At 37.7% G+C, this 23,580-nt stretch overlaps 1 protein-coding gene across 2 annotated transcripts in view; it reads right to left on the reverse strand.

The window, feature by feature from the left end:
* LOC149792340 (uncharacterized) overlaps nucleotides 1–14,036 on the reverse strand; it is a 114,353-nt gene extending 100,317 nt beyond the window's left edge. For both annotated transcript variants that reach the window (XM_089970915.1, XM_089970914.1), the window contains exon 1: nucleotides 13,930–14,036. The gene's annotated coding sequence lies outside the window, so the exon portion shown is untranslated. The remainder of the gene's footprint in view (nucleotides 1–13,929) is intronic.
* Between the last annotated feature and the right edge of the window lie 9,544 nt (nucleotides 14,037–23,580).

Raw genomic sequence — 23,580 nt, forward strand, 5'->3', positions numbered from 1 at the left:
ACCCATCTGCTACAAATATTTGAAGTTGCATTCCTCCTTCAATTGTTTCAAATGGCTTCAAGTGTGGCGTGGCCTATGTATAGTCTAATCTGTTTAGGTACCCACATTATATGGCAGATGCCCCAATTAAAGTGTAACCCTTCCAATCTTAGCAATTTGATCAGGTAAACATCTTCTTGACTTTGGTATGGCAGATCCATTTCACTGCCTTGGCAAGGAAGCCAATATTAACAATATTAATGGTCTTTGATAACCAAATTACCCCTGCCCGTCAGTGACCTTTCAATATTTAGAACAGCCATGGGGAGTTTCATCTGTGGTTTGAATCTTTTAACTGTCACATTTTGATAGCTGGTTACATGTTTGATATGAGAAAACTCATATTTTAATAATGACCAGGTCTGGAGAAAGAGTACCATGGCACATTATCCCCCACCCTGCTTACATATCTAATAGTCATTTATGTAAGTACAATTTGAGGGGAGGATGTTGTTAATTCTAGAAATTATTGACCAGTGAGTCTCAACAATCTAAATCTTTGGTCAAGATATATGGTCATGAACTAAACTTATTGTACAAAACAACATTATTTATTAATTAGTCTTACCATGACAGTCAGACCCCAAAATATATAGCTTTCTTTATTACCCTAAGTGCAAGCTATCCACAAAGTTCAATAACAGAATTTATATGTACACTAGAACAAAAGCTACTAATAAACACATGTTAATTGAAGCCAATGACCTTTTGATACCAAAATCAATAGGTTTCTTCAACCCCAAGTCCTCTACATACTTTGGCTGTGGTATGTGATACAGAAGTTAATTTATTATGCAAAATAAAAATTAAGTCACAGCTACATTGAGCTTTAACCTTATGACCCCAAACAAAAGTAATCTTTCTGGCCCAAACCATCCACAAACATTGATGGAGTTAAATATACATGAAATATTGGGTCTAGAAACCATTTTTCTTTCAGGTGCAGATATGAAAGCACATGTTTCAAACACATGAAGGTCCAGAAAATGCAGCGGCTCATACCCTTTTCTCTACACAGAAGCTGACATCTAGGTTTCATCTATACTGTTAAATATAGGTTTAATATCATGGTCTTTGCATAGGTTTAATATGGGAACTGAATTAGTACCATGAGTTCTTCAGTCACAATTGGCTTGACCTTTAGTGTCCAAAATAAAGATGCCAACAGGTATCTGGGTACCAGCCCCTTGAGAACAACCGAGGTAATAAAATGAGCCATTGGGTACCCATTTACCATATACAAGTTTTATGCCAGTGTTTGTAAAGGCAGCACACTCTTTCTTTTCATAATGGCAATCCTTTTGATTGATCCACAAATGCATGTACTTTTTCAGTGCCAACCAGAGGTCCGTCTCTTCCAGTCAATAACTGACCTTAATCTCATAGCATGTTTTCCCATGTGACAATTCTTTAGGCTGCGAATGTGGTACAGTGGCAAGTAACAGGTTGGTTATTTGATCTTGCAGCACAACTGATGTATTCAGCTGCAACCTTGAATAGATTTCACAAATTGTATGATCAAAGTGTTACTTACAAAGCTCAAGCTCAGTCTCTAAATAAGCATCCACATATGACAGTGAGGCCAAGTAAACAGAGCCAGGTGATATTTATGATGACTAGACCAATTCAATTTACTAGACTGACGATGGAGGATTTCAGACAAAGAGGATGAATTCTTGGGCATTGTACCAGATGACATTAGTATATATATTAATTTTAAGTTATTGTGAATTGAAGAAATATGGACTTAACTTCAGGTCTGTACACATTAAATACAATTTTTCTTTGATCAGGTGCCCAGGTAACCAATCATCACGATCAAGGGGTACCCAGCAGAAGTTTTTTTATATACAATTTTAACAGCTTTAGTCCAAAATCAATAGACATTTTCCCTACCCAAAGTGCGAGCCAATCACAAATTTTTAGTCCTATTTGTGATTTAGAACTAATCTAATTGTGGCAGAAAATATTTGTCTTCTTTCAATTACAGTAACTTTAATTGTCCACCTTTTCATCAAAACTTAGAAAGGCTTTTTCCTAACCACAAGTACAAGCCATGCACAAAGTTTTGTCCAGGTCTGTGATGTAGACTAATGCCATTGTGCAAAAAACATTTTTCTTCTTTCAGTCCCAGTTATCTTTACTATTTACCTGCTAAACCCCAAATCAAAAGGCCTATTCTTTATTCTAAGTACAAGTCATACAAAAAGATTGCTTCAGAAATGTGATGTCAAATTCTTTCTTTCTGGCTAATGACCCTGACCTTTGACTCTTTCGATACCAAAATCAACAGAACAGTTTCTTTCACCAAGGAGATCTTACATGTTTCTTAAATGTTTGGTGAAGGTTCATGCCATACTAAAGTCATGGTGAAAATAATATGGCAATGTACACACAGATAGAACCACAAAATGGTCATTACTAACTACAAAAACAACAACAAAATTTGGTACAGACCAGCTGTGAAAATTTCTGGAACTAATTGCTAGAACTCTATGGTATTAAACTAAGTAACAGAAAAGGGTGAAAACCAACAAGTTTGGTAAAATTCAATACATGTAAATTATTTATTTCCCTACATTACAAGGTGAAAATTTTAAAGGAGTATTTTCAAATTAAATCATAAATAGGTATAAACATTCTAATACTAAGTCCAAAAGTACAGAGTAATCTGAATGAATTACAATGGTATTCAGAATGTATTCCAGTTTTGAATGTCCAGATTAACCAATAGCCTGTAGTGTTGATGTGCTAGGAGTCTTGATGTATCACACAAAATGTCTCTAAGTGAATTCACAATAATCCCAGAAATGTAGTTTTTTTGGGGGGAGGACAAAAGTAATTTTAATTATGCAATAGTAACCAATGACTATTATTTAGCTTTCTTTTCTTGCCGAATAAACGTACCATCCATTTGATGTGCATACATCCAATAACATACCAGGGACATGCAAGCTGCATAAAGAATTGTGTCACACTGATAATTCTTCACTCTAAGGGAGGATGTATGCACACCAAATGAACGGTATATTTTTTCAGCATGAAATAGAAGGCTAAACAACAGCCATGGGTAAACTATTACTGTTATTATATAGTGATATTGTCCTAAAGTAAAAAAACACTTTGTAATTCCAGGGCCCCCAAGAGGCAGAGGGGTCTAAAGCAATCTCCATTACAGATCACTGCCATCTCACCTCTGTCTGCGTGGGTTCGAGTCTCGGATTCGGCCAATGTGGGTATGTGAGAAAGCTTGCCAGTAGCTTCTCAAGGGTCGATGGTTCTTTCCGGAGATTTCCTTGGTTCTTCCTCCGCCATTAATACTGGCCGCAATGTATAGCCTATCATGTGCTGAAAAATGGCGTTAAACACTACAACACTTTGTAATTCCAATGAACAATTTAAATATATAAATCCTCTCAAAATTTTAATTGAACACAGCCAAAATTGATTCCTCTAAAGCAATGGTTCCCAATCCGCAGGTTGCAACCCAAATCTGGTTTTCATACTAATATATTTAAATAATCTGTGAAGTAATCATCTTGACAGTGTGATTTAATCCACAAAAAATACGATAAACTACTTCTGTGGCTCATCATGGCATAAGGCCCCTTAACTCTTTATCAAGTGTCTATCTCTAGACAGCCCCTGACCTCCATGAATTCAGTATTTGTGTCCTACAACAATTGATGTGTGTCTAATGTTCAATAGAAAAATATTTCAGAATATAACTGTAATTCAATGCCTGTATATATAAACTTTGACCGTTTCCAGAGAAACAAAAATCATACTCATTTTGCACACTGATGCCTAATGGACAATCTATATACCAAATTTTGGTAAATTCTTCCACACGCAGTTTAGGACATGTGCCTATAGACAGATGGAGGGTATAAAAATATTGTGTCTGGCAGCCCTGGACAATGTGCAAATTCTGCTGGGGCAAGTAAAATTTTCTGTATTTTCAGCTGGGAAGGGCCGGCCAACATGTAGTGGTCAGTTGTTAAGTTTTACAATTGTAGGCCTAATGATGGGAATCAGTCAGAATTTTACAATCAATAATTGGTTCCACTTAACCAACTGATAATCGATTATAATCAGTTACCATATTATACAGTTATATCGTTGCTCAAGAGTTCAAAATGTTATTAAATGTACAGGAGTAATCTCTTTTATGACAGGTGTATTTTAACCAGATAAAATATTTTTTTAAATTCTATTGTTATTTTTATTCTACAACTCTGATAAATGAGAGCAACTTTTTATGGCTGATGAGTCTTATGTAACTGAAATACTGCTGCAATCCCCCAAAACCCTTTTTTCATATGTGATGTGTCTATCGTCTAAAATATAAAAGAAAGCGGTTCTCTTATTTGTCATTATTTACAAATAGTACAAAAGATTTTACATTTAAACTATAACAAATCATAAAAATTTGTTTATATTTATTGACACAACAATTTAATAGCTTAATCATGTAATCATGGCTAAATGTTCCTAATTATGAATGTTTGCACCTTCAGAATATGGTATAGTTTTATTTTTGTATGTTGTGAAATAAATAAATAATTCAGATCAACTTTAATGGATCGGAAACCCTATTTAATTGTGGAGTTTCACAATCATATATCTCATTCGTTCAGTCAACCAAATGATGATCAATTATAATCGATAATTGGAACACTAATTAAAATCATAAAACTTGGCATACAGTTTCAATTTGAGTCTAGCTGGTCCTAAATAAATGGATGTTATTGCTCCTCCTCCAGAATGGATGGTTTTAACCAATAAGGGGCTAAAACAGCAAAATCTTGTAATAAAGACTATATGTTCCTAATTAGGAAAGTTTACACCTACAGAGTATGATATGGTTTTATGTTTATATGGTTTATGTTTGTAAGTTATGAAGAGAACAAATAATTCAGATTTACTGTACTGGATTGAAATTCCTATATAGCTTACCATTTATACTGTAATTTTACTAACCATTGTTTTGCAGTCAACTAAAAAGAAGCAGTCTCCCTTTCCACAATCGATTATGAACTTTCACAATTGATTATCTTACTGGCTCGCTCAACCAACCAATGATTGATTATAATCGATAATCGGAACAACACTATGAAGGCCAAAACATATAGAGGTGAAAATTGGGGGGGGGGGGGATCTTGCCCATATGTGTGGACGTCCCATCTTCGCTAGCCAAGGTTCCGATAACCCTACGTACACCTTAGCAGACTGAACAGCTGTAGTGGTGCTTTGTCCTAGTGACATCGATTGGATTTCATGTGTTGCTCCCTTAGTATGTAATGCCAAGCAACACACAGCATGGTGCATTGTACATCAGTCAAAAATGGAAGTGGCAACTGACCTAAAAAGGATGCTCTATAAGTTTAACATAAAAAAAGTATGACTATGTACAAGAGCAAAGCCATTACATGTGTATTTAAGTGAAAGGTATTTGTACGAACATGGACTGGTACTAGGAAATTGCTTATTTATCAGTCCCTTCAAGTTGTGTGCTCCCCTTGTCTCAATAACATGAACAGTGTTCAAATCTGAACTCAATTTTGAGGGGATGCAGTAGCTTGCCACTGCATCCAATGAAATTCACAGACCTGAAGCACCAAAATATCTACTTGATATGACAAGATATAGATAGGCCTTGGCTAGCAAAGATGGTGGACATCCATGCCTACTGTCATGCTTGGTGCACTATTACTATAGACTCTTGTATAAAATGGCCTCACAACATGGGTCACTTACACTGGTATATGTGAAAGACAACTGCCATGAAATCTGGGACAAAAAATGAGAAAATTGCTAAGAAAACATCTTTTGTTTCGATTGGGGAAAACAATGGATCACTCTCCTGGAAGCATTGTAAGGAGTGCAATGGTACATGAGAGCAATCACACTCCTCAAAACACAAGGTCAAAACACAAAACCCAAAGGATGCCTGTGTTGTGAGCTTTAGATTCATCCTGCACAATATGTGACTGATTTATTAAGTATGGTATATACTCAACTGAGAACTACCATTGTGGATAGAAAAAAGTATTAATGTGTCATGTTTACATTAATAATTACCACATTACCAGCCAAATATTACTTTCTAAAAATGAGGGATGGGATGGCCTTGTTATACCAGAGTCAAATTGTCAAAAACTGGGTCTATCATGTATCAGTTGTCACTAGGTTACAGACAGTGTTAGTGATAGAAATTCCTTTAAACCATGTTATTTGCCTTCTAGATGACATCTTCATCATAAAAACATTTAGATCAGGGGCCTCAAACATGCAGCCCACTGAGTTATTTTCTGCACCAGCAACCACACCTGGATATTGTAAAATAATAATGTTTTTCTTCACAGCCACTACGTTTAGAAAAAATTTGACTGATACATCATTTGCTTCTTGTTTACAACAGTTCAACTGACTACCTTTTATAAGAGCCACTTTTGCTATATAAAACGGTTTCAGTGATGCGGCCCTAGGGCCAATGTACTAGTCCTTATGAGGCTCTCAGGCCAATGTAATAGTCCTCATGTGGCCCTCAGGCAAATGTACTAGTCCTTATGTGGCTCTCGCCAATGTACTAGTCCTCATGTGGCCCTCAGGCAAATGTACTAGTCCTTATGTGGTCCTAAGGCCATTGTACTGTTCATAGTGTGGCCCTAATAGAAATTTGAGTTTCAGACCCTTGATTTTGAGCATATCACTATTCATCTGTTGAAAATCCTTGTAACTTCCACAGACACAGTCAAGAAATTTGTCCCTAATCCTCAACTGTGATTTGCAACACAAGACTGACCAGGTTCAAATTGTAGTTGTTGTTGACTTTAACTACACTCTGAGTACATTGTGGCTATACCAAACTGTTGAATTGGGAGGCAAGTGCCAAACCCAAAGACACACCAAGGCACTGACCCATTCTTTCAGGACACAAGGTACTAATTATATGGAAGAATGGGAACCAGTCTGGAAATGGGTGAACATAAAATAGAGTATATATGAGTTTGGCTGGCCAGGGTTGGTTAATAATGCAAGTTATTTTTCAGGGAAAGGAATCTTTTGAGAGCTTATCCTAGTTGCAACTGAAAAAATAGAGACAATGTTTTACTGATGGAATTTCAGTCCTTTAAGAGTCTTGAATTTGGAACACTCATTACTGAAATTAGCACCTGACTCTTTGGTGCAGAATTGAAAGCACATGTTTCAAACACATGTAGTTACAGAAAATGACATGGCTCGTATCCTTTTCTCTACACAGAAGCTGACATTCAGATTTCATCTATACTGATAAATATAGTAGGTTTGATCATAAGCACTCAGAAATTTAACGTTATTGAATTTTTAATATCATGGTGTTCGCATAGGTTTACTATGGGAACTGAATTAGTACTGTAGTCCTTCAAAGCTTTATGTGGCTACTAGAAAAACATAGTACGTATACAAACAAAATATGACCAAATCTGTTAGAAAACATTCTGGCATAAAGACCTTTAAATCTGTACAAATTGTGCAGATTTTCCTTAAATAAATATGGCTGCCATATTTTGAATGACTTCTTATAATATCTAGTTGGTCCTAAATAAAAATGATGGTGATCATTGGCAGCCATCTTGAAAATCTTGTTATCATTACTCCTCCTGAAGGGATAGCCTTATCAACATGGGATTTTCACTAAAACGTATTTCAATATATATCCTTGGTGTCATGGAATTGTGTATATTTATTGTTTATGTATATTTGGACTAAAATGTACTTGAGTTTAGTTTCTGTTTACAGTGTTACCTGAGGGTGGTTTATCTATACTGTACATTATTTCAACAAAGTGAGTTCAGTTCACTCCATGCTACACAAGCAAAGTGCTTACAATGGGAAAACCAATATACCTTGAGCATACAGTCAGACCATTCCACCATAGTCAGTGTACTTAAAGGCACATAGTAGATTCTAACTCCACATTACGAAAAGTCTTGTTATTCGATGGTCCACTTCACGGTGCAACATCTCCAGCTGTAGAGGTATGTGAATTGTAAAGTTGTATCTTCCTATCAGTATTATAGGTTAGAACTGTTTTATTCTAATATTTATTCTGGATTTTAGTAGTTCCGAATCATGTGATATAATGCTATGTTATTAGATTTATTATAGTCTGTTTTCAAGTTCACCAGTATGTAACTGAGCAAAAAGATTATAGTTCACATTAATATTGCATGTATTAATGGATGAGGCAATGTTACTTCTAGTTCTGTGAGATTCTTGTCAGACTCAGGTTCACATATGAACCCGATTATGATGCTACCCAAACACAATGGTCCCAATGATGATTTTTATAAAATAATCAACACCACCTATGCTCATTGTGCATCACCTATGTCACTGCATGATATACATGACTGTGTCAAAGACATTATAAGGATTCTGATGTTATGTTCTCAGCTGAAAAGGGTGAATGGCTAAAAGGAGTGAAAGGCTTAAGGGGTGATGGAGTGATAGTGATGGCATTATCCTTTATCTTTGCTGTGTTTGCACCGTAATGAAGGTGTTGTTTTAGCCATTGTTTGCTAATTTTGGGTTGGTATATACCCAGTGTGCTGCTGTCAGTGGGGACATTGGCCCAGATGAAGATAGTAGCTATCATATGGTGAGGGACCAAAGATTCAGGAACAATGTGTCTGCAGGGAACAGAAAGGGGTTCTATACGAATCCTTAGGCAGATAGGGAAGGGTGGACCATTCATGCAGGGCCTCCCTTGGAAATATTTTTCTTAGCGCCATGAAATTTTCCAAATTAAAAAATGTAGAGCCACTTTTCAGCCATAGGAATCATGCTACATGTCTGTGGCATGATGCCCCAGTGCCAGACATCACTATAAACTGCCACAAAAAAAAATTAACACATGCATATGGCACTGAATCTTTTTGCTGACCTGTTCCACAATAGAGTATATCCCTTGGTCATTCCTTTTTTCCTACTAATCACATTTAATTGTTTCTCAAAACTGACTCGCAGCCTGCAGTTAGCTACAATCATGTTCGAATAACATCTTTTTTTTATCTTCTACCGTCATGATCCACTGACTGCCGCATATTGTGAAAACAGGTATTACATGGCCTGAGTCGCTTTTATCAATGAAAAATTTAAAAATTACTTTATAAAACTTTATTGCCAGCAACTTTCACCAGTCAGTAACAAATACCACCACTTTCAGAATTCTTTCGCATTTGTTGCTATATGTGAAGCCTAGCGGAGGCCCTGCATTCATGGTGGCTCCTTGACCATCCCGCAAAACAGTGGGGCTGGAAATACCTTGTGGTTGTAAACAAGACACAACAAGATATATCCCAATTTATATGAAATCATTTATCACTATGTGAGTAAAAACTTGTTTAAATTCATTTATCACTATTTTTATATGAATCTAGTTATTACCATTTCAATGAAACAAGATCATAATTTTGAAATGAGTGATTAATCACTGAGGTCTTTTTGTGCTTAAGTTTTGTTTAATTTTAATTAATTCATTATTGTTGACTATTCATTTTAAATTATATATTAAAATTTGTTCAAGATAGGAACAGTATCTTTTTTTATCTTTAATCAATTATTTAACTCAGTGCACATCATTGTGTTAATAATCCAATGTGCGCCAGTTTGGTGTAGAATTTTTATATCTTTAATCATATATCTTTCTTCTAATAGTAATTAATTGCACTTTTTTCCAGATGCCTTCTGTGCTTCAATTTTTCTGCATGCAGTTTCTTCTGAAGGTGATGTTCCAAACTCTTCCAACCACGATTACCATATAGGAGAGGTCCTCTAGCATTCAGTTTTCTTATAAACTGACCAACTAAATTTCCGTCAACTTTTCACTCCAGCCGTTCCCATTTCCATACATTTTTTAAACCTTTATCTAAACTTTTCATGTCACTGTCTCTCTCAACAAATCGGGACGCGATGTTTTGCAAGCATGCTTCTTCTTTCCAACTGCAATCAGTTTCCATTACATGAAGACTCATTGGATAAATTTAAACCTTTGACCAATCAGAATACTTTTTATGACAGTCGTGTGCTAACTAATATATGGAACAAATAATTTACAAGGGTCATTGTGGATGGGAGTGACAGACCATTTTTTTTAAAAACTGGATTGGAGATGATATAAAAAACAGACTATATCAAGAAAAATCTGATTCAAATCAGGTGAAAAGCGGAATTTTGATTTAGAACAGAGAAAAATCATGTCTGTGATATGTATTATCTGTACAACCTGAAAGCCCTACATGCCAGGTTGATCTCTCAGGCCCATGTAAACCTGAAATTGCTCCCCTTGCTGACATCTGCCTTACAGATAAATGCATGATCACTTGGCATATACACTTTAGTCTCGAGTCATTTTTGAGAAGTCCCAGTTGCTTAAAAGATTTTGTTTTTCACAAAAGTGGCTATATTTTATGTTGGATTGGCATCATTTATATAAAACCCTTAATGTCCCATTTGTGGACAAATAGGCATCAGTTGTACAAATCTGAAGGGGAAAAACAAAAGTGTGAAAGTTCCAGTCTTTGGGATCAAAAAGGTCTGATGGAGTTGTAAGACTTTGGTTAATCTTCTTTAACTAGTCTAATGCTTTCCAAGGTACCACCTCTGTTACTTTTTGACCTGTTACAAGCCTGTATTTTACTCTTTCGTCTTCATTTACACACACTGTATAATTTACCGTAAAGTAATGCACATCAACATATGAAACAATGCCTTTCGAACTTAAAATATGATCTGTGGTAGTTTGTTTTAAGCATGCATATATATATAGAATTTGCTTCACCACTAGGGGTGGGGCTAAGTGCATGAGATATGAGCCAAGAAGCAATAACAAAAAAAAAAAGAAAACAAGGTCAATTATATCTCACTGACGACTTCTAGTAAGTGCATTTAATTCAACTTTCATATCTCCAGTTCAATATAACTGAACCTTGCATGATATATTTTCCACGAGAAGTGTACTAATTCATGGATGCACAAACATATCTAAATATTTCGCTCAGATTAACGTTTATATGTGTAGATGGCTTATGGCTAAGTTTAGTTTACTGCCTGTAAACAATATAAAAATCAGTAACCTTGTAAACAAACATGCAAAAGATACAGCTGGTGTTGGCTGAGCACATGTCCAGGCAGTATGTAGGTTCTATTTTTTTTTCTCATCATGTACATAAACAGAGCAGTTAAAAATGACATCAGCATGATCCAAGGCCCTCAATGTTCAAATATATTTAAAAAAATAGGAATATCTTGCACATCCAATTTCATCATATTGAGAGGAAAAAGAGCAAATGAAACAATCACAAGATGAACTATGTACAGAATGCACCGTGTCAGCTGCTTGATTATAAATAACTGTCAGTTGTAAGCCATATAAAGGCTAACATGCTGATTAGTACAAAAAGGTTGAGTTTTAAGTCAATGCTTTAAATTTAGAAATTTTGGTGAACACTGCAACTGTATTAACTAAAGTCAGAATTTTCTCATTCATGATTCAGTACACCAGAAGTGAGAATGTATTGAAACAACTCATAAACATTGCATATCACAATACACATCCATGGCAAATAAAAAAACGAAATTACAAAAACAGCAACATTTTTCACTTTATATATCCTATAAATACAAATATTTCAAATAATTAGAACCATGATGAACAGTAAACACATCCAATTAACTAAGCAGACTGATGTAATTCAGTATTTAACAGCATTCATTGAAAGACCTGCTAATATCTGTCTAGAGTTTGCATTGCTTCTCTACATTACTCAGCGATACGAACACCAACAAAGAAAGAATGAAAACTGCTTTATGAAAATTATGTACCAGTCTAGTACGGAATTCAAAATTATTGGTTGACCATTAGCCACAAGCTAGTAAAGTTACAGTTCTCATCAGTCAACATTTTGAAAGATGGATTTGTGAACAGCTAACAGGAATAGTAAATTTCTCAATCTGTTAGTTTTTCTAGTTCAAAAGATATCTATTTTAAATTCTAGGCCTGTAGTATATCACACATGGCTAGCAAATCGGTTGCAAAACAAAATCAATACATTTTTGCTGAAGCAAATAAGACATAATCATCAAAAAACTTTATTGGACATGTCCACATATAAAGCTGAATATATACAGTAGTAGTGCCAATTTTAGGGAGTGATGGAGTTTACTTTATTTAAATCTTAAGATTCCAAATATTAACAAGATTATCATGAAAACATGGTCACGTTAAACAATTTCTTGTTAACCTGATCCATTTCTAATATTAATCTCGCATTTATTTGTAAAAAATAATTTCCAGTAATGTTACTCACTGAGTGTAATTGAGAGCCTGTTTTAGATTTTGCCCCAAAAGAGACCTGCTCTCAGATGAAGTTATTCAGTCACATTATGCTGTTAAATAAAAACCAACGTCTATAAAATAAAAATATCTACAGTTAAATTAAAACAGAAATTATACACAATTTGTATATTATTAATATTTTAGGAAAATATGAACAGCACTTTAGCTTTCTGATGGAATGAACTGATATATGTGCAGATATGCCAAGCTAGGATTGCCTGATTATATCTATGAGGGTGTATCAGGTAGCCTACATCCTCAAGCCTGCCAGGTCTTAGCAAAATCTTAACACTCAATATTTCACTTTACACATAAGCATAAAAGCAATATCAAATAAATATGACAGCAACTCAAAATAAGCTTGGGTGACTGTTCCATAATAGAGACAACCCCAAAACACATAACATTTAAGCTGTTAATACTAGTCAAGTTACTAGTAACAAAATGGCAGTAAGAGTGCCTCTGAATCATGCCCCAAAGTCAATGTTATATTTATGGCGCAAGCATTGACTGAGAATTATAATTCTTTTTTTTCTTCTTGCCAACTCTGAAACTTTAAGAACCAATATTGGGTCAAGTTGGACAATCGCTACAAATTTAGAAATATCATTCAAAAGTAACTTATTTGATATGAGTTTATGTATGGCTGGCATTTTACAGAATGCTGCAGTTTTTGATAACACAGTATCTAAGCATGCATTCTGCATATGACATGCACGTGTATGCTATTAACATTATCATGCAAAATGGCTTTGGCATTTGAGTGGATGGATATTATGTAAGTTGTACAAAAAATTAATAAAGACAAAATAAAATAATAGTAATCATAAACCGTTGGGCTGTCTATATTTAACTAATGGCTGGTATTTATAACCCAGCTTCTTTTCACTCTAGTTTAATCACTGCTGAGAAGACAGTTTACTTTCGGCGTGCATTCCGGACTTAAGCATACGGTTTATCGATACGCAATCGTATGTCTCCCAATCTCCGCTGAATGAACACGTGTTTAACAAAAGGACCGCCATCCCCATCTTAATAAAAAATAAAACAGGTAACATAAATATAGTTGTCTTAGAATCTAAAAATGCTATACAAACTGGAATCGGCGCTCTAAATATCGGTGAGAAATGATGATATCAGGAAAGATAAGGGGTTAGGCCTATTGAAATAAGCTTATGTGTTTCATGCTAGCGGTAATAAACGCGCCGCGGATTCATGTGGAGCACATTTGCGTGCCGTGTTTGGTTCACACATAATTTCCAACAACTTCAGAATGGCCGACTTAACGTCCTAAACCTGTGCAAAAGTGACATTTACAGAAACCCTATCACGACGCGCGTATGCAATCAATAAGCGTCAGAGAGCTTGACCTCAAAAGACGGTTATGCCTGGGAACAGCCCTCGCTTCGTGCATACTATTTAATGTGGAAACCAAATCGCTGGGAAATACACAATACAAATCTAATTGTACAGTTGCTTTACATTTTTAGCATATATTTACTTACCCCTCATCACACCCGATTTCTTCAATTTTCTACATGGTGTTGTATTTCCCCATCCTTTCCTCATCAGTCGGATAAAATTGTAACGGTTTGAAAGCGCCCCCGTTGACCCGGAAGTGAAATAATGGCCGTGTTGGGGAGAAATCTTTGCAGAGAACAAACAAATCCAAACATAAACTGTTAGGACGTCGATTCCTACAGTAGGATGATTGGTTGGTCGGTCTAGCGTTAATCATAGCATACGTATATAAATCAACACTTCAAAGTTTTCACCTTTTTTAAATAATTGTTATCTCTGACTATATCTTACATATTTATAATATCGTCCAAGCAGTTTTTACTCATAAGCTCTGGGTTTCGAAGCAGCCGACAGTCAAGCAAATGTCATCTGGATAGATGCATTTGACCTCTGACATTTGCTTCACAAGAATAAAATGATACTATTTGTAAATTAAAGAAATCCAATGTAAACATTGATCAAAAGTTTAACTTTGGCATTATGTGGTCAAAAGTGTTTATAAAGTCAAAGCGTGTATACGATGAAATGGGAATGTCAGTGCTAAAATGGTAAAGGGGGAGGGTAAAGTGTTCGACAGTTTGTTGGGGCAAACGGGAATGTTAATGTTAAAACGGTAAAGGGAAAACTGGTAGATAGTTTATAACGACAAGGGAAAAGTAATGTTAACATTTTGATCTACAATTCAACACATCGCCTATAAAGTCCAAACGTACGCCTTAAAATCTCTCACCCACTGTTTGATTACTGTCCAAGGGGCGTCCGCATCATTTTTTTTGGTGGGGTGGAGGGACAAATAAGTTGTGGCCAGCGATTAAATTGTACGGATGTATTGGCCAAAATATGTGAAACGGGGAGTGGGCAAGTGCCCTCCCTCCTTGCCCCTACGTGCGGGCACCCGTGCTTTGCAATCCAAATACACGCCCCTATCATTGTAAGAAATGATTATGGGGTGTTTATATTGTTAGCACTCTAGTTCTTAGGCCAGAGTTCTCAAACTCAAACCAAGCTGAGAGCCGCATGATGACATTTTCGATGGTCCAAGGGACGCACCACCTTTGTTATCTCTCATGACACCTTTTGACGCCAATCATTTTGCGGGCCACATGATATAGTTTGGAAGGCCGTATAGGGCCCGTGGGCCGCGTGTTTGAGACCCTTGTTTTAAGCCGTGTAATAGAAAGAAGCGAAACAGAAAGTTTAGTGAAATCAATAATAATTTATTTCTCTGATTTACAAAGTGAACATTTTTGAGAACAGTATTGTGAATTAATTTCAAAATAATCCAAAATATAATGTTACGATCCCAATAGTTTAGAATATTCCGAATTAATTACAATTATCATGACTCTTGTAATGTACCAATAATATTGAATTTCCTGATGTACCAGTAGTCTTTAACGGTTTCACAAAAATACCTAAGCAATTTGTTTGTTCAAATGTCGATAAACACTTTGTAATTTCAATGAATAATTTAATTAAATAATTCCTATCAAATTATATCTAAACTCAGTTTTAAATGATTCCATGGTCTGATTTGATAAGAAGGCATGGATTATTTGTGTATAAAAAGGGCGTGAGCACGTCTGGGGACAAGGGGAATTTAACATGGGAAATTTAACATGGGTGTGTCTATAGAGAGACAAAACGTATTGGGCCTGTCTAGGGACAATAGGAATGGAACAAGTAAGGTGACGTCACGGTACTGGAGATCGGTAACAATGTAGCAAGGGCTGACCTCAATCGGACCAAAGAGCCGGGGGGGGGGGGGGTTGGGCCTAGAACACTTGGCATAGATACATATAACACATACAACATACAACATACAAACACAAACAACCAGGACCGGCGCTACCATATAGGCAAACTAGGCAGCCGCCTAGGGCGCTGATTTCAGGGGGCGCATTTTTAATTTTTGTATTGTTCATAAATTTGGAAATTGATATTTTCCGGGGGAGGGGTGCCCCAGAATCTAACCTTGCCTAGAGCGCCAGATAGTCTGGCCGGGTCTGGCGCCGGCCCTGCAAACAACTATACAACCGACTAAACCATTTTTGTAGGCAAGCAAGCAAATTTTTTCTAGGCATAACAGTGGCCCTGAAAAGGGCCTTTGGATTCTTCTTTTTTCTCCAGTTCTTCCACCATCTCCTCACTTTCTCAATAATTCCGTTCTTTATCTTCTTCTTTTCCGACTCTGCAATCCAGTCAGGATGCCCCATCAATCTAAATTTTTCCTGTATCTTCATCCAATTTTCATTCAATCTTTCAAACTCCACTTTTTTCTTTCTGTTTTCTTTCTCCTTTCTTTCTTTAGCCCAGTTATCTTTAATCTTCTTAACCTCTTCTTCCAGCACTGTTCTCATCATTTCTTCTCCTTTCTTTAGTTGGTCCAGCTCCCACTTCACAAATGACCTCTCTGTCTAATGCAATGTGTCTTCTAGAAAGCATCTGACTTTGATGACACCATCAAGTGCCTCCTTCAAGATTCCCACTCTCACATATGGAGGTTTAATTAAACCTCTTAACTTTTCTACTTCCTCTTCTACCATACCTTACCGCTCCGATGGCCTAGTGGTTAGAGCGTCCGCCTCGGATGCGGGAGGTCGTGGGTTCGATCCCCGGCCGAGTCATACCAGAGACTTACAAAAATGGTTTTACAGCTGCCTCGCTTGGCGTTCAGCATTAAGAGGTTAGTGTTAGGACTGGTGTCAGGATAATGTGACTGGGTGGGACATCATGCTACATGTCTGCGGCATGATGCCCTAGTGCTAGACATCACTATCAACTGCCACAATGCAGACATCGTAGCGATATGACTGAAAAATTGTTAAAGCTACGTTAAAACTCAAAATCACATCACAACACATATCTATCATACCTTGTAACAGATCCCTGGCTACTTTCAGGCTAGTCACAAAGTCTAGGCTACCTTGATACTTCCATTCCGTCTCAAGCCTTTCCACCACATAAGCTGCATCCATGATCCAGTACCAACAGTCCTTCAATTTGTTGAACAAATCTATTGCCATCTTCGTTTATTCAATGTTGGATGGTGCGAATGACGAACGCTTTGATTTTGTATTTGTCAAGCACGGACGTGAAGGAAAACATCCCATTACACTCACTTAACATATTATATAATATACACACACGAAAAGGAGAAAAACAAATATTTACTATACTATCCACAAAACCAAAATATACTATCTACACAGGGGAAGGAGAAAAAACAAACCCTTACAATACAATACACAAAACCAAAATATAATATCCACACACGGGAAGGAGCAAAAGCAAACTCATACTATACTATCCACAAAACCAAAATATGCTACCCACACACGGGAAGGAGAAAACAAAACAAACCCTTACTCTACCATCCACGAAACCAAAATAAACTTTCCACACACGAGAACGAGAAAAAAACACACTTTACACACACACACACACACACACACACACACTATCACATTAGTAAAGGAGTGAATGTTTCACACTACTCCACATTCACACCAATTGGCAACTTGAATAGTCTCTTTTCTAGAGTATTTGGGTATGTCTGAAAAGGGCTTCAGATGCACCTCTTAATCTGTACACCTTCCAGGTCGGGCCGCACATTCACACACACACACACACACACACACACATCTCCTACTCAAGTCCTGCTCCCCAGGGGCAGATTAAGGCTCACTGGTACCCTAAGCACTGACAAATCTTGGTGCCCCCCTCCTTTCCACGTACACCTGGGAAGATAACCCTAGGGTGCACCATGATCAAGAAACAGAACATTATGATCAATTTGCACTAGTTTTATCATTTTTTTTACAAATCTTCATTCGTTTTTTTTTTCTTTTCACCCTTTTCTCAACTTTGTGGAGCCCCCTTTGGCCCTGGTGCCCTACGCACGTGCTTAGTCTGCTTAATGGTTAATACGCCCCTGCTGCTCCCAGTTCAGACTGACTCTTGGGAGCGCAGAGGCTGCTTGTTTGGCTTTAGCAGCCCAATCTTCCGTTTGTAGGATTCTGAAGAGTTTTTCTTGCCTCAGTAGTGAATAGAGGCACTAGAGCGTCAATGGGACTTAGCATTAAAAACACCCCCTGGGCAAATATAGCGTCAAGGGAAATTTAACATGGAGAAAAATCGTGGGCAAATATAGCGTCAAGGGAATTGAACATGGAGAAGAATCGTGGGCAACTCTAGCGTCAAGGGGAATTGAACATGGAGAAAAATCGTGGGCAACTCTAGCGTCAAGGGGAATTGAACATGGGGGAATAAAATGTGGGTCTATCTAGGGACAAGGGGAATTGAACATGGGATTTTTTTAAAAATATTTTTTTAAAAAAAAGGGGTAGGCAATTGAAAGTCATTCTCTTTTCGAGAAATATGGGTGGCCCTGAAAAGGGCCTTTCGCTTTCTTCTGCTTCTTCTTCTATTTCCTCCATTTCCTCATCCAGCCCCTAATCTTTCCCCAAATTCCTTTGTTCTTCCTCTTTTCTTTTTCAGGTAACCAGTCTGGGTGACCCATAGCCCTGAACTTCTCTTGTATCTTGATCCAATTTTGATTGACTTTGTCAAAGGCCTCTTTCTTCTTTATTGTTTCCTTATCCTGTTTTTCTTGACTCCATTTCTCTTTTATCTTTTTCACCTCTTCAGTCATCACTTGTTTAATTATTTCTTCTCCTTTTTTCAACCTGTTCAGTCCCCTCTTCATATATGACAACTCCGTCCAATACACTATATGTTCTAGGAAGCACCGGACTTGGATGACATAATCCAGTGCTTCCTTCAAACTCCCCACTCTGACATAAGGTGGGTCAATAAATCCTCTTGATTTGTTGACTTCATCTTCTATCATTCCTTCTATTATATGTCTGGCGGATTTTATACGTTCGACTTGACTGGTTACCAAGTGTTCTTTATCTTCATACTCCCATTCCTTTTGTATCCTTTCTATAGCATATTCTGCATCTATTATCCAGAAATAGATATGCCTGAATTGATTAAATAAATCAGTCACTTGCGTCATCTTGTCTAGATTATTCTTTGTAGAATGGTTTGAACGACGAATACTGTGGGTTCTTATACGAAAGCGCGGACGTGAAGGAAAACATCCCACTGAAACATAAAATTGATCTTACCTAGATCATGACCAAACAACGCGCGGACGTGAAGGAAAACATCCCCCACTTTTCTCATTTCATATAATAAAACCCTAACTATACTCTTCACATACGCTAAGAAACAATAAAGAAACCCATAATCTACTATTCACACAAACTTGCGTGAGCAGTTACAAACACAAACACACAAACACATACACTCGCACCATGAAAAAAGAGTTAGTGTTTATATTCACACTACTCTACCTACACACACTGGCAAATTGATGGTTATTTCTTTTCTTGAGTATTGGGTAGCCCTGAAAAGGGCTGTTTTTTTTTTAACTTCATGGACACCTGGTTAATGGTGGCACCTTCCAGGCCTGGCACCACATACACATCTTGTTCCCCAGTTGCTTTTTACTTTTTGGGGGAAGAGAGCAGAGGGAGGATAAATAGCTTCAGAATCCCAATTTTCGGTTTCTGGGATTCTGAAATTTCTTCTTCTTCTCTCCTTTTCCTCCTCTTCTTTGTTTCTTCTCTCCTCCTCCTCCTCTTCTTTGTTTCTTCTCTCCTCCTCCTCCTCCTCTTCTTTGTATCTTCTCTCCTCCTCTTTGTATCTTCTTTCCTCTTCTTCTTTATATCTTCTCTCCTCCTCTTCTTTGTTTCTTCTTTCCTCCTCCTCTCTCATCCTTCCCTCTTCCACAATGGCTTCCGCGGCCAGTTCATTTAGTATGCGCCTGGCATATTCCAGATGCACATGAAGTTCCAACAGTTTCGCCAGTCTCGTGTTCATTTTTGGTGTTGATCAATCAACAAGGGTAGCTGGACTGCCGAACGAGTTTCAATTTATGGTGAAAGTGCGGACGTGAAGGAAAACATCCCCCTAAAAACATAAAATTGATCTTACCTAGATCATGACCAAAAAAACAACGCGCGGACCTAAAAGAAACACTCACTCACTTTTTTATACTGCTCATTACTATTGTAAAAAAAAATTTTTATTAATCACTTCAATAGACTATCCACATACGCAAAGCAATCCAATCAAACCCCCAAATCTACTCTCCCCACACCTCAAACACCAAAAACACAAACATCATCTTAATCTACTATCCATACCAACGTACGTGAGCACTTACAAACACACAATCCTATACACAAACACATACCCTCACATTTTTAAAAAAAGAGTTAGTGTTTATATTCACACTACTCTACCTACACACATTGGCAAATTGATGGTTATTTCTTTTCTAGAGTATTGGGTAGCCCTTAAAAGGGCTGTTTTTTTGTTTTTGTTTTTTTTTTTTTGTTTGCTATGGCAATCTTTTTTTAGTTTCTAAGACTGCGATGTCCTCTGAGGATAGACTTTCTGGCAATAGGTCTGCTTCTTCGGAAAGAGTAGAAGAATTCTTTGGTGTCGATACGACAATCGACAAAGCCTCTGTCAGGTTCAGGTTGCTGCTGCTGTTGTTGTTGTTGTTGTTGCTGTTGCTGTTGCTGCTGTCTCTGAAGTCTGTACTTCTCTGTCCATTCTTCTTTCTCCCTGTTCACTTCTTCTCTGAAGAGCTCTTCTATCAGGTCTTCAGTGACTTTTAGCATTCTCACATTCTCTATTTCTTCTGGCTTCGGTATCAGACTGTGTCTGACCCTATGCAAATTCACGTAGGCTTCGTTTAGCTTAGCTAGTTTGGAGCACATCTTCGTAGGAGGATGAGTCGACAATGGATGGTTAGACTGGAAACTGCCCCGGTTCTTAAAGTCAAAGCGCGGACGTGAAGGAAAACATCCCTCCACGGTTTTCGAGCCGCAACGTTCAATGAGTGTCATGAGAGGGATAGAGAGAAGTCAAAGAGCATGAATCAAACATTCTTATAGCCAAATAAAAGACAAAGGCATTTTTGTTTCAAAACACAACATTTTTTATTCAAAAATCACTTAACACTAACCAACAACAACTCTAACATTTTTAACAATAATCCAACATTATAACATCAAACATTTTTTCTTCAAATGACAAACATTTTTTCTCAATTTACAGTCTACTTTAAACAGAGCTGACAACGTTGTGAATGAAATTGTGATTTCCACTGTTGGAAATCATTAGGCCATTGATGGACACTACGTTTCCTAGCTTGAGACAAAAGATAAGCATAATGGTCACAGAACCATCGATCTACTTTCACATCGTTTCTAGAAGAAGAACGAGGATCAAAATGAGTCACTAAATGTTCTAAGGAATAGCCCAGGCTGCGCTGATGCAGAAAATACACACAGTACTGTCCACACGCCAAGGAATCTGTGCCTTGTAATTTCACATTATTGAATCGGGTGGTCTGAGCATTTCTTCTCATAAAGTCAATGATATCGTCTTCCAAAGGGGGCAATCCGTACGAATCGAAATATTCCACACATCCTTCTTGAGGAAAGTAAACGGCTACCCAGTGGGTTCCTGGGAGATGACTGTCGTCCGTGTTGATGACATAAGCTTGATGGTCTTGAGGTTTGCGATGAGGGAGTTCATCTTTAGCACAGACGACAGGATTCCAAGAAGCCGTATACGAACTGTGGTTCAAAAGGTAATAAAGTTCCCAGGTATCCATTGTTTTGTGTGTTTTTTTCTTCACAGGTAATAATAAGTCATCAATTCGATCCTGACTTTTTGCTTGAAAATGTCTGACAAGTAACCGTTTCTTCGTTTCGTCTCCTCACTCTGATTCAGGAGAACTTCGATACGATGGATCTCTTGAGTGGTTAATGGTGGACAAGAATGTTCACGCAAGTCTTTATACCACTGATGCAACACGTCTTCGTCCGAGATGAGACTCCAAGCCTCGTCCAGATACTCGTCCAATTTTTCTTCTTGACTCAACATCAGGCATTTATCGTGTTGAATTTGACTGGGATGATCGTTTTGACATCCATAACACTCTTTCTTGATCAATTCCGTCATTTTTTCGACCAAGTGTTTGGCAAAACAGCAGACTAAATGGGCTTCTTGTTCTGGCCATCTTGACTTCATCATGATCACTTCTTCTTTTTCCATGGTCTCCTCACATTCCATCTCCAAAGTTTCTCCACTAGGTAAAGAGGGATAACAGTCTTCCATGGCTTCTAATAATCTAGAATGACTTCTCTCAAACTGTTGATTTCTATCGTATTATCGAATTCGGCATACAGGATGACGTTCAATGTTACATCATCATTAGGACCCTCCCGTTTTGCAAACTGAATTTCCACACGAATCTGGCCGGATTTTATAGGGTGGAAATGTCCCTCGTCGCTGCCTTGGTCTGGAGTGAAATCAAAAGCCCACAAAGCATAGCCTCCGTCATGATCGTCGTACGTAATGCCATGACTGGTGTTGGTTCCTAACTGTCCCGTGGCTTCGTACAGGGACAAGTACGATCTCAAGTAATTCTTCTTCTCAAAGTTTGGTTCGAAAGGTCGGGTACACAAGGTCTTGCCATCGCGACTGACTTCAATCTTGGACACGTTGAAGTGATGAAAGTTGAAAGGATTTTTAGTGATAGCTCCGTTGAAGGCTATATTCGAGACCATACCAAGGATCAAACGTTTGGGTAGCTGTCCTTGGAACAGATGATCTTCGATCATGGATCGCTGTCCCCTATGAATGGTGAAAGTTTTCACTTCCACGCGTCGTATGGGATACTTGGCGGTCGTTCTGCTCAACGTCTGACTGATCCCACTTTAGGAAACACTTCCACGCGTCGTACGTAGAGTTTGGCCTCCTCGATTTTGCTTTTGGGATTGACGTCATCACTATTAGCCATCAAATGGAAAGCGGTACTGCTCCGATTCAGTCTCAAGCGGACATCCACCCCGTTCAGCAAATACTTTTCTTGCAACCACATGTCCAAATGCAAACGATCCATCAGTTCTAAACTCTCTCCATTTAATAGTTTCTTTCTTCGTTCTACAAATCCCTCATTGATGGTTGTTTTTGATTTGGGGTCAGGATCAATACCTGTTTGATCAAATTCGCCCGCTTCGTCAGGTTCCCATAGCACGCAGGCATTGAGGTGGGTGTTCTTGGCATCTATTCCGTACGTCAAGAGATTTTCCAGGTAGGCACGATAAGGGTAAGTATCCATGCTGCTGCTGACCAGTTTGTTATTCAAGTACAAGCCTACTGAGCTGAACAAGGAATGCATGAAATTGTTGACGGGAGCTACTGCTTCAGTGTCTATAGGACCTCCATCCTTATCTAGAACTTTGACTTTCAGGTACAAGTAACTGCTGTTCATATCGATGTAATCTTCGGGCTGTCCTTTGATTTCAAACTCGATAAGAGCGGAATCGGTCAATGAGGAAACGGGATGAAATTCCACCCACTGGGATTCTTGCATGGTCATCATCGTGGGGGGCATGGCAAACAGACCCAGTTCCGACTTGGAACAAGCGCAAGACTCTCGGTGCATCATTTTTTTTTTTGTAGCTGTGTCTCAATAATCGAAAACGTCTAAGTCTCGAACGGTTCTTCTTTTCTTGGCCTTTCTCGCTTGAAGTCTGGTG

The sequence above is a fragment of the Sinohyriopsis cumingii genome, chromosome 9 (assembly GCF_028554795.1).
Source record: "Sinohyriopsis cumingii isolate HCF-2022 chromosome 9, ASM2855479v2, whole genome shotgun sequence".
In the NCBI taxonomy this organism is placed as follows: Eukaryota; Metazoa; Mollusca; class Bivalvia; order Unionida; family Unionidae; genus Sinohyriopsis; species Sinohyriopsis cumingii.